Raw genomic sequence first — 12,817 nt, 5'->3', positions numbered from 1 at the left:
GGATTTGAAATTGGGATTTTTGGGGAATTTTTTGGGCAGTTTTGGGGATTTGAAATTGGGATTTTGGGATTTTTGGGACTGGGATTTTTTGGGAATTTGGGATTTTGGGGTGAGAATTTGGGATTTTGGGCAATTTTGGGATTGGGATTTTTTGGGGAATTTGGGATTTTTGGCCAATTTTCCCTGGAATTTTGGGGATTTAAAATCAGAATTTTGGCATTTTTGGGTCTGGAATTTTGGAAATTTGGGAATTTCAGATTTGGGGATTTTGGGGTTTTTTGGGAATTTCAGATTTTGGGGAATTTTTTGGGAATTTTGGGGGATTTGAAATTGGGATTTTTGGCCATTTTGGGACTGGGATTTTTTGGCAATTTGGGATTTTGGGGGAATTTGGGATTTTTGGGATTTTTGGGAATTTTTGGGATATTTGGGATTTTGGGGAAATCGGGGATTGGAATTTCGAGGATTTGAAATTGGGATTTTTGGGGATTTGGGAATTTTTGGGAATTTTTTGGGAATTTTGGGGATTTGAAATTGGGATTTTGGGATTTTGGGATTTTGGGATTTTTTGGGAATTTGGGAATTTTGGGAATTTGGGATTTTGGGTGAGAATTTGGGATTTTTGGCCAATTTTGCCTGGAATTTTGGGGATTTAAAATTGGGAATTTTGGCATTTTTGGGTCGGGAATTTTGGGAATTTCAGGATTTTGGGATTTTTGGAAATTTGGGAATTTCGGGTTTGGGATTTTTTGGGACTTTGGGATTTTTTGGGGATTTTTGGGATTCTTGGAAATTTGGGGTTTTTGGGAATTTGGGATTTTTTGGGGATTTTTGGGAATCTGGGATTGGAATTTGGAGAATTTGGGAAATTTGGGAATTTCAGATTTGGGATTTTGGGAACTGGGGAATTTTTAGAGTTTGGGATTTTGGGGATTTTGGGGATTTTTGGAAATTTGGGAATTTCAGATTTGGGATTTTTGGGATTTGGGAATTTTGGGATATTTGGGATTTTTGGGATTTTTAAGAATTTGGGATTTTTGGGAATTTTTTGGGAATTTGGGGATTTGAATTTGGGATTTTTGGGATTTTGGGACTGGAATTTTTTGGGGAATTTGGGAATTTTTTGGGAATTTTGGGGCTGAGAATTTGGAATTTTGGGCAATTTTGGGATTGGAATTTTTTGGGGAATTTGGAATTTTTGGCCAATTTTGCCTGGAATTTTGGGGATTTAAAATCAGAATTTTGGCATTTTTGGGTCTGGAATTTTGGGAATTTGGGAATTTCAGATTTGGGATTTTGGGGATTTTGGGGATTTGAAATTGGGATTTTTGGCCATTTTGGGACTGGGATTTTTTGGCAATTTGGGATTTTGGGGGAATTTGGGATTTTTGGGATTTTTGGGATTTTCAGGAATTTTTGGGAATTTTTGGGAAATTTGGGATTTTGGGGAAATTGGGGATTGGAATTTCGGGGATTTGAAATTGGGATTTTTGGGGATTTGGGATTTTTTGGGGAATTTTTTGGGGAATTTTGGGGATTTGAAATTGGGATTTTGGGATTTTTGGGGACTGGGATTTTTTGGGAATTTGGGATTTTTTGGGAATTTGGGATTTTTTGGGAATTTGGGATTTTGGGATGAGAATTTGGAATTTTTGGCCAATTTTCCCTGGAATTTTGGGGATTTAAAATTGGGAATTTTGGGATTTTTGGGTCGGGAATTTTGGGAATTTCAGGATTTTGGGATTTTTGGAAATTTGGGAATTTCGGGTTTGGGATTTTTTGGGACTTTGGGATTTTTTGGGGATTTTTGGGATTCTTGGAAATTTGGGGTTTTTGGGATTTGGGGTTTTTGGGAATTTGGGATTTTGGGGATTTTTGGGAATCTGGGATTGGAATTTGGAGAATTTGGGAAATTTGGGAATTTCAGATTTGGGATTTTGGGGATTTGGGAATTTTTGGAGTTTGGGATTTTGGGGATTTTGGGGATTTTTGGAAATTTGGGAATTTCAGATTTGGGATTTTTGGGATATTTGGGACTGGGATTTTTGGGAATTTGGGATTTTTGGGGAATTTTTTGGGAATTTTGGGGATTTGAATTTGGGATTTTTGGCATTTTTGGGACTGGAATTTTTTAGGAATTTGGGATTTTTTGGGAATTTGGGATTTTGGGGTGAGAATTTGAGATTTTGGGCAATTTTGGGACTGGAATTTTTTGGGATTTTTGGGAATTTTTGGCCAATTTTCCCTGGAATTTTGGGGATTTCAAATCAGAATTTTGGCATTTTTGGGTCTGGAATTTTGGGAATTTGGGAATTTCAGATTTGGGGATTTTGGGGTTTTTTGGGAATTTCAGATTTGGGATTTTGGGAATTTTGGGGATTTTAAATTGGGATTTTTTGGCAATTTGGGACTGGGATTTTTTTTGGGAATTTGGGATTTTTGGGATTTTTAGGAATTTTTGGGAATTTTTGGGATATTTGGGATTTTGGGGAAATCGGGGATTGGAATTTTGGGGATTTGGAATTGGTATTTTTTGGGGATTTGGGATTTTGGGGATTTGAAATTGGGATTTTGGGATTTTGGGCAGAGAATTTGGGATTTTGGGGCAATTTTGGGATTGGGATTTTTTAGGAATTTGGGATTTTTTGGGAATTTGGGATTTTGGGGTGAGAATTTGGGATTTTGGGCAATTTTGAGGATTTTAAATTTGAATTTTGGTCTTTTTGGGACTGGAATTTTTTGGGAATTTGGGATTTTTGGGCAATTTTGGGATTTTGGGGCGAGAATTTGGGAATTTTGGCAATTTTGGGACTGGGATTTTTTGGGAATTTGGGATTTTAAATTGGGAATTTTGGGTGAGAATTTGGAATTTTGGGGATTTGAAATTGGGATTTTTGGCCTTTTGGGACTGGGATTTTTTTTGGGAATTTGGGATTTTGGGAATTTGGGATTTTGGGGCTGAGAATTTGGGATTTTGGGCAATTTTGGGAATTTGGGATTTTTTGGGGAATTTGGGATTTTTGGCCAATTTTCCCTGGAATTTTGGGGATTTAAAATCAGAATTTTGGCATTTTTGGGTCTGGAATTTTGGGAATTTGGGAATTTCAGATTTGGGGATTTTGGGAATTTTGGGGATTTGAAATTTTGGATTTTTGGCCATTTTGGGACTGGGATTTTTTGGCAATTTGGGATTTTGGGATTTTTGGGATTTTGGGGCAATTTTGGGAATTTTTGGGATATTTGGGAATTGGGGAAATCGGGGATTGGAATTCCGGGGATTTGAAATTGGGATTTTTGGGGATTTTGGGATTTTTTGGGGAATTTTTTGGGAATTTTGGGGATTTGAAATTTGGGATTTTGGGATTTTTGGGACTGGGATTTTTTGGGAATTTGGGATTTTTTGGGAATTTGGGATTTTGGGGGGAGAATTTGGGATTTTTGGCCAATTTTGCCTGGAATTTTGGGGATTTAAAATTGGGAATTTTGGCATTTTTGGGTCGGGAATTTTGGGAATTTCAGAATTTTGGGATTTTGGAAATTTGGGAATTTTGGGTTTGGGATTTTTTGGGACTTTGGGATTTTTTGGGGATTTTTGGGATTCTTGGAAATTTGGGTTTTTTGGGATTTTGGGATTTTTGGGATTTTTTGGGAATCTGGGATTGGAATGTGGAGAATTTGGGAAATTTGGGAATTTCAGATTTGGGATTTTGGGATTTTTGGGATTTTTAAGAATTTGGGATTTTGAGGAATTTTTTGGGAATTTTGGGATTTTTAAATTGGGATTTTTGGGATTTTGGGAATTTGGGATTTTTTGGGATTTTGGGGGGAGAATTTGGGATTTTGGGCAATTTTGGGATTGGGATTTTTTGGGATTTTTGGGAATTTTTGGCCAATTTTCCCTGGAATTTTGGGGATTTAAAATTGGGAATTTTGGCATTTTTGGGTCGGGAATTTTGGGAATTTGGGAATTTCAGATTTGGGGATTTTGGGGTTTTTGGGAATTTCAGATTTGGGGATTTTGGGAATTTTGGGGATTTGAAATTGGGAATTTTGGCCATTTTGGGACTGGGATTTTTTGGGAATTTGGGATTTTGGGGTAATTTGGGATTTTTGGGATTTTCAGGAATTTTTGGGAATTTTTGGGATATTTGGGATTTTGGGGAAATCGGGGATTGGAATTTCGGGGATTTGAAATTGGGATTTTTGGGGATTTGGGATTTTTTGGGGAATTTTTGGGGCAATTTTGGGGATTTGAAATTGGGATTTTGGGATTTTGGGGACTGGGATTTTTTGGGAATTTGGGATTTTTTGGGAATTTGGGATTTTTTGGGAATTTGGGATTTTGGGTGAGAATTTGGGATTTTTGGCCAATTTTCCCTGGAATTTTGGGGATTTAAAATTGGGAATTTTGGCATTTTTGGGTCGGGAATTTTGGGAATTTCAGGATTTTGGGGATTTTTGGAAATTTGGGAATTTCAGGTTTGGGATTTTTGGGGACTTTGGGATTTTTTGGGGATTTTTGGGATTCTTGGAAATTTGGGGTTTTTGGGAATTTGGGGTTTTTGGGAATTTGGGATTTTGGGGATTTTTGGGAATCTGGGATTGGAATTTGGAGAATTTGGGAAATTTGGGAATTTCAGATTTGGGATTTTGGGAATTTGGGAATTTTGGGAGTTTGGGATTTTGGGCTGAGAATTTGGGATTTTGAGGAATTTTTTGGGAATTTTGGGGGATTTGAAATTGGGATTTAGGGATTTTGGGACTGGGATTTTTTGGGAATTTGGGATTTTGGGTTGAGAATTTGGGATTTTTGGCCAATTTTCCCTGGAATTTTGGGGGATTTAAAATCAGAATTTTGGCATTTCTGGGTCTGGAAATTTGGGAATTTGGGAATTTCAGATTTGGGGATTTTTGGGAATTTTGGGAATTTCAGATTTTGGGATTTTGGGAATTTTGGGGATTTGAAATTGGGATTTTGGGATTTGGGGACTGGGATTTTTTGGGAATTTGGGATTTTGGGGGAATTTGGGATTTTTGGGATTTTTGGGATTTTGGAATTTGGGATTTTTTGGGATTTTGGGGAATTTTTTGGGGATTTGAAATTGGGATTTTTGGCTTTTTGGGACTGGAATTTTTTGGGATTTTTGGCAATTTTGCCTGGAATTTTTGGGATTTTAAATTGGGATTTTTGGGATTTTTGGGTTTAGAATTTTGGGAATTTGGGGATTTGGGATTTTGGGGTGAAAATTTGGGATTTTTGGCCAATTTTCCCTGGAATTTTGGGGATTTTAAATTGGGATTTTTGGGATATTTGGGTTTAGAATTTTGGGAATTTGGGATTTTGGGAATTTGGGATTTTGGGGTGAGAATTTGGGATTTTGGGGAATTTTGGACCTGGGATTTTTCAGGAATTTGGGATTTTGGGGGTTGGGAATTTTTGGGGTTTTTTGGGACTTTGGGATTTGAATCTTTTGGGAATTTGGGAATTTTGGGGAATTTGGGATTTTGAGGAATTTTTTGGGAATTTTGGGGATTTGAATTTGGGATTTTTAGGAATTTGGGATTTTGGGGAATTTTTTGGGAATTTGGGATTTTTGGGATTTTTTGGGATTTTGGGGACTGGGATTTTTTGGGAATTTGGGCAATTTTGGGAATTTGGGATTTTTTGGGGAATTTGGGAATTTTTGGCCAATTTTGCCTGGAATTTTGGGGATTTAAAATTGGGAATTTTGGCATTTTTGGGTCGGGAATTTTGGGAATTTCAGGATTTGGGGATTTTTGGAAATTTGGGAATTTCGGGTTTGGGATTTTTTGGGACTTTGGGAATTTTTGGGGATTTTTGGGATTCTTGGAAATTTGGGGTTTTTGGCATTTGGGGTTTTTGGGAATTTGGGGATTTTTGGGGATTTTTGGGAATCTGGGATTGGAATTTGGAGAATTTGGGAAATTTGGGAATTTCAGATTTGGGATTTTGGGAATTTGGGAATTTTTGGAGTTTGGGATTTTGGGGATTTTGGGGATTTTTGGGAATTTGGGAATTTCAGATTTGGGGTTTTTGGGATATTTGGGATTTTTGGGATTTTTGGGATTTTTGGGATTTTTAAGAATTTGGGATTTTGGGGAATTTTTTGGGAATTTTGGGGATTTTTAAATTGGGATTTTGGGGATTTTTTGGGGAATTTTTTGGGAATTTTGGGGATTTGAAATTGGGATTTTGGGATTTTGGGACTGGGATTTTTTGGGAATTTGGGATTTTTTGGGAATTTGGGATTTTGGGCTGAGAATTTGGAATTTTTGGCCAATTTTCCCTGGAATTTTGGGGATTTAAAATTGAGAATTTTGGCATTTTTGGGTCGGGAATTTTGGGAATTTCAGGATTTTGGAAAATTTGGGAATTTCGGATTTGGGATTTTTTGGGACTTTGGGATTTTTTGGGGATTTTTGGGATTCTTGGAAATTTGGGGTTTTTTTGGAATTTGGGGTTTTTGGGAATTTGGGATTTTGGGGATTTTTGGGAATCTGGGATTGGAATTTGGAGAATTTGGGAAATTTGGGAATTTCAGATTTGGGATTTTGGGAATTTGGGGATTTTTTGGAAATTTTGGAAATTTTGGAAATTTGGGAATTTGGAATTGGGATTTTTGGGATTTTTGGGATATTTGGGACTGGGATTTTTAAGAATTTGGGATTTTGGGGGAATTTTTTGGGAATTTTGGGATTTTAAATTGGGATTTTTGGGATTTTGGGACTGGGATTTTTTGGGAATTTGGGATTTTTTGGGAATTTGAGATTTTGGGATTTTTTGGGAATTTGGGAATTTTTGGCCAATTTTCCCTGGAATTTTGGGGATTTAAAATCAGAATTTTGGCATTTTTGGGTCGGGAATTTTGGGAATTTTGGGAATTTCAGATTTGGGGATTTTGGGAATTTTGGGGATTTGAAATTTGGGATTTTTGGGCATTTTGGGGACTGGGATTTTTTGGCAATTTGGGATTTTGGGGATTTTCAGGAATTTTTGGGATTTTTTGGGATATTTGGGATTTTGGGGAAATCGGGGATTGGAATTTCGGGGATTTGAAATTGGGATTTTTGGGGATTTGGGATTTTTGGGGAATTTTTTGGGAATTTTGGGGATTTGAAATTGGGATTTTGGGAATTTTGGGACTGGGATTTTTTGGGAATTTGGGAATTTTTGGGAATTTGGGATTTTGGGGGAGAATTTGGGATTTTTGGCCAATTTTCCCTGGAATTTTGGGGATTTAAAATTGGGAATTTTGGCATTTTTGGGTCGGGAATTTTGGGAATTTCAGGATTTTGGGATTTTTGGAAATTTGGGAATTTCGGGTTTGGGATTTTTTGGGACTTTGGGATTTTTTGGGGATTTTTGGGATTCTTGGAAATTTGGGTTTTTTGGGATTTGGGGTTTTTGGGAATTTGGGATTTTGGGGATTTTTGGGGAATCTGGGATTGGAATTTGGAGAATTTGGGAAATTTGGGAATTTCAGATTTGGGATTTTGGGGATTTGGGAATTTTTAGAATTTGGGATTTTTGGGATTTTTGGAAATTTGGGAATTTCAGATTTGGGATTTTTGGGATATTTGGGATTTTGGGGAATTTTGGGGAATTTTTTGGGGATTTGAATTTGGGATTTTTGGCAATTTTGGGGATTGGGATTTTTTGGGAATTTGGGATTTTTTGGGATTTTGGGGCTGAGAATTTGGGATTTTGGGCAATTTTGGGATTGGAATTTTTTGGGATTTTTGGGAATTTTTGGCCAATTTTCCCTGGAATTTTGGGGATTTAAAATCAGAATTTTGGCATTTTTGGGTCGGGAATTTTGGGAATTTGGGAATTTCAGATTTGGGGATTTTGGGGTTTTTTGGGAATTTCAGATTTGGGATTTTGGGAATTGTGGGGATTTGAAATTGGGATTTTTGGCCATTTTGGGATTTTGGGGATTTTTGGGAATTTTGGGATTTTTGGGAATTTTTGGGAATTTGGGATTTTGGGGAAATCGGGGATTGGAATTTCGGGGATTTGAAATTGGGATTTTTGGGGAATTGGGATTTTTTGGGGAATTTTTTGGGCAATTTTGGGGATTTGAAATTGGGAATTTTGGGAATTTGGGAATTTGGGATTTTTTGGGAATTTGGGATTTTTGGGAATTTGGGATTTTGGGTGAGAATTTGAAATTTTTGGCCAATTTTCCCTGGAATTTTGGGGATTTAAAATTGGGAATTTTGGCATTTTTGGGTTGGGAATTTTGGGAATTTCAGGATTTGGGGATTTTTGGAAATTTGGGAATTTCGGGTTTGGGATTTTTTGGGACTTTGGGATTTTTTGGGGATTTTTGGGATTCTTGGAAATTTTGGGTTTTTTGGGATTTTGGGGTTTTTGGGAATTTGGGATTTTTGGGAATCTGGGATTGGAATTTGGAGAATTTGGGAAATTTGGGAATTTCAGATTTGGGATTTTGGGAACTTGGGAATTTTTGGAGTTTGGGATTTTTGGGATTTTGGGGATTTTTGGAAATTTGGGAATTTCAGATTTGGGATTTTTGGGATTGGGATTTTTGGGATATTTGGGATTTTGGGGAATTTTTTGGGAATTTTGGGATTTTAAATAGGGATTTTTGGGTCTGGATTTTTGGGAATTTTGGATTTTTGGGAATTTGGGATTTTGGGCTGAGAATTTGAGATTTTGGGCAATTTTGGGACTGGGATTTTTTGGGAATTTGGGATTTTGGGAATTTGGGATTTTGGGACTGGAATTTTTAGGAATTTGGGGATTTTGGGGGTTTTTGGGTTTGGAGTTTTGGGAATTTGGGATTTTTGGGAATTTTTGGGGAATTTTGGGATTTTGAAATTGGGATTTTTGGGATTTTGGGAATTTGGGATTTTTTGGGATTTTTGGGCTGAGAATTTGGAATTTTGGGCAATTTTGGGATTGGAATTTTTTGGGATTTTTGGGAATTTTTGGCCAATTTTCCCTGGAATTTTGGGGATTTAAAATCAGAATTTTGGCATTTTTGGGTCTGGAATTTTGGGAATTTGGGAATTTCAGATTTGGGGATTTTGGGGTTTTTGGGAATTTCAGATTTGGGATTTTGGGAATTTTGGGGATTTGAATTTGGGATTTTTGGCCATTTTGGGACTGGGACTTTTTGGCAATTTGGGATTTTGGGGGAATTTGGGATTTTTGGGATTTTCAGGAATTTTTGGGAATTTTTGGGAATTTGGGATTTTGGGGAAATCAGGGATTGGAATTTTGGGGATTTGAAATTGGGATTTTTGGGAATTTGGGATTTTTTGGGGAATTTTGGGGATTTGAAATTGGGAATTTTGGGAATTTTGGGACTGGGATTTTTTGGGAATTTGGGATTTTGGGAATTTTGGATTTCGGGATTTTTGGGATTTGGGGACTGGAATTTTTGGGAGTTTTGGGATTGGGGATTTTTGGAAATTTGGGAATTTCAGATTTGGGGATTTTGGGACTGGAATTTTTAGGAATTTGGGGATTTTGGGGGTTTTTTAGGTTTGGAGTTTTGGGAATTTGGGATTTTTTCAGAATTTTCGGAGTTTAAAAAGGAGGAATTTGAGGATTTTTAGGAATTTGGGATTTTTCTCTTTGGGATTTCAGGATTTTTTGGGAATTTTGGGAATTTGGGATTTGGGGAATTTCAGATTTGGGATTTTGGAAATTTGGGAATTTTTAGAATTTGGGATTTTTGGTATTTTGGGGATTTTTGGAAATTTGGGAATTTCTGATTTGGGATTTGGAGGAATTTGGGATTTTTCTATTTGGGATTTGAGGATTTTTGGGATTTTTGGACTGGAATTTTCAGGATCTCAGAATTTTTGGGGATATTTGGGATTTTGGGGAATTTTGACTGAAATTTTGGGGATTTTGGCCTTTTTGGGACTGGGATTTTTTGGGAATTTGGGATTTTGGGAATTTGGGATTTTGGGATTCCAGACTGGAATTTTTAGAAATTTGGGATTTGGGATTTTTGGGAATTTCACATTTGGGATTTTTTGGGATTTTGGGCTGAGAATTTGGGATTTTGGGCAATTTTGGGAATTTTCAATTGGGAATTTTGGCATTTTTGGGACTGGGATTTTTTTGGATTTTGGGATTTTTGGGATTTTGGGTGAGAATTTGGAATTTTTGGCCAATTTTGCCTGGAATTTGGGGGGTTTAAATTGGGATTTTGGCATTTTTGGGTCGGGAATTTTGGGAATTTGGGATTTTTTTGGATTTTGGGCTGAGAATTTGGGATTTTGGGCAATTTTGGGATTGGGATTTTTTGGGAATTTGGGATTTTGGGGATTTGGGGAAATTGGGATTTTGGGGTTTAGAATTTTGGGAATTTGGGAATTTTTGGGATTTTTTGGGATTTTGGGGATTTTAAATTGGGAATTTTGGCATTTTGGGACTGGGATATTTTGGGATTTTTTGGGATTTTGGGACTGGAATTTTTAGGAATTTGGGGATTTTGGGGGTTTTGGGGTTTGGAGTTTTGGGAATTTGGGAATTTTGGGGGATTTGAAATTGGGATTTTGGGATTTTTGGGGCTGGGATTTTTTGGGAATTTGGGATTTTGGGGTAATTTGGGATTTTTGGGATTTTTGGAATTTGGGATTTTTTGGGATTTTGGGGAATTTTTTGGGGATTTGAAATTGGGATTTTTGGCTTTTTGGGACTGGGATTTTTTGGGATTTTTGGCAATTTTGCCTGGAATTTTGGGGATTTAAAATTGGGAATTTTGGGATTTTTGGGTTGGGAATTTTGGGAATTTGGGAATTTGGGATTTGGGCTGAGAATTTGGGATTTTGGGGAATTTTGGGACTGGGATTTTTAGGAATTTGGAAATTTGGGGATTTTTGGGGGGGTTTTGGGTTTGGATTTTTGGGAATTTTTTGGGAATTTTGGGATTTTGAAATTGGCATTTTTGGGATTTTGGGACTGGGATTTTTTTGGAATTTGGGATTTTGGGATTTGGAATTTTTGGAAATTTGGGAATTTCAGATTTGGGGATTTTGGGGATTTGGGATTTTTGGGCCTGGAATTTTTAGGAATTTGGGTTTTTCAGAATTTGGGGATTTTTGGGAATTTGGGATTTGGGGAATTTCAGATTTGGGATTTTGGAAATTTGGGAATTTTTAGAATTTGGGATTTTTGGTATTTTGGGGATTTTTGGAAATTTGGGAATTTCTGATTTGGGATTTTTAGGAATTTGGGATTTTTTTTTATTTGGGATTTTGGGGTTTGGGATTTTGGGAATTTCAGGATTTGGGGGATTTGGGATTCTTGGATTTTTGGGATTTTTAATATTTGGGATTTTTTGAAATTTGGGAATTTCGGATTTGGGATTTTGGGGGCTTTGGGATTTTGGGGGTTTTGGGAATTTTTTGGGAATTTTGGGATTTTGAAATTGGGATTTTTGGGATTTTGGGACTGGGATTTTTTGGGATTTTGGGGATTTGGGATTCTTGAAAATTTGGGATTTTTGGGATTTTTAAAATTGGGGATTTTTGGAAATTTGGGAATTTTAGAATTGGGATTTTGATGAATTTGGGATTTTAGGGATTTTTTGGGAATTTTGGGATTTTTAAATTGGGATTTTTGGGATTTGGGGACTGGGAATTTTTGGAGTTTGGGATTTTGGGGATTTTGGGGATTTTTGGAAATTTGGGAATTTCAGATTTGGGATTTTTAAATTGGGATTTTGGGATATTTGGGGCTGGGATTTTTTGGGAATTTGGGATTTTTTGGGAATTTGGGATTTTGGGTTGAAAATTTGGGATTTTTGGCCAATTTTCCCTGGAATTTTGGGGTTTTTAAATTGGGAATTTTGGCATTTTTGGGTCGGGAATTTTGGGAATTTGGGATTTTTTTGGATTTTGGGCTGAGAATTTGGGATTTTGGGCAATTTTGGGATTGGGATTTTTTGGGAATTTGGGATTTTGGGGTTTGGGATTTTGGGGATTTGGGATTCTTGAAAATTTGGGATTTTGGGGATTTTTACGATTTGGGATATTTGGAAATTTGGGAATTTCTGATTTGGGATTTTTGGGAATTTGGGATTTTTTTTATTTGGGATTTCAGGATTTTTGGGATTTTTGGGAATTTGGGATTTTTTTATTTGGGATTTGAGGATTTTTTGGGATTTTTGGGAATTCTCTCTCTCTCCCCAGGCTCTCCCCGTTTCCCTGCTCAGGTTTTTGGCCGGGCCCGAAGGTTCTGGAGGCGCCTCCTGAACGTGGAATTCCAGAGCCTGGCCCGGCTGGCGACCACGGAAATCCTGGCCTGGAAATGAGGGAAAGGCAACAAAAAAAGGACAAAAAAATGGGAAAATCGGGGGGGGAAAGCAGGGAAATATTGGGGGAAAAAATAAAAAAAAATCAGGGGAAAAAACCCAAAAATTCTGGATAAAAAACTAAAAAATCCAGGGAAAAAACCAAAAAAATTCGGGGAAAACCCCAAAAAATCCAGGGAAAAATCACAAAAAATCCTGGATAAAATCCCAAAAAGTTCAGGGAAAAACGCAAAAAATTCTGGATAAAAACCTAAAAAATCCCGTAAAAAAAACAAAAAAATTCAGGATAAAACCACAAAAAAAGTTCAGGTTCAAATCCCAAACATCCACCAAAAAAACCCCCAAAAATTCAGGATAAAAACCACAAAAAATCCAGGAAAAAAAACCCCAAAGAATCGAGGATAAAACCCCAAAAATCTCAAAACCTTGGGGACAAAATCCCAGAAACAACGGGGGAAAAAAACCCAAAAAATTCTGGATAAAAACCTAAAAAATCC

At 36.8% G+C, this 12,817-nt stretch overlaps 1 long non-coding RNA gene across 1 annotated transcript in view; it reads left to right on the top strand.

The window, feature by feature from the left end:
• The window catches only part of LOC143696191 (uncharacterized), a 35,172-nt gene extending 22,773 nt beyond the window's left edge, over positions 1-12,399 (top strand). The window contains exon 3 of the long non-coding RNA XR_013185648.1: positions 12,199-12,399. This is a non-coding gene — a long non-coding RNA (uncharacterized LOC143696191). The remainder of the gene's footprint in view (positions 1-12,198) is intronic.
• The last annotated feature ends 418 nt before the right edge of the window (positions 12,400-12,817 follow it).

The sequence above is a fragment of the Agelaius phoeniceus genome, chromosome 1 (assembly GCF_051311805.1).
Source record: "Agelaius phoeniceus isolate bAgePho1 chromosome 1, bAgePho1.hap1, whole genome shotgun sequence".
In the NCBI taxonomy this organism is placed as follows: domain Eukaryota; kingdom Metazoa; phylum Chordata; class Aves; order Passeriformes; family Icteridae; genus Agelaius; species Agelaius phoeniceus.
This window is presented reverse-complemented; position numbering and strand designations above follow the sequence as displayed.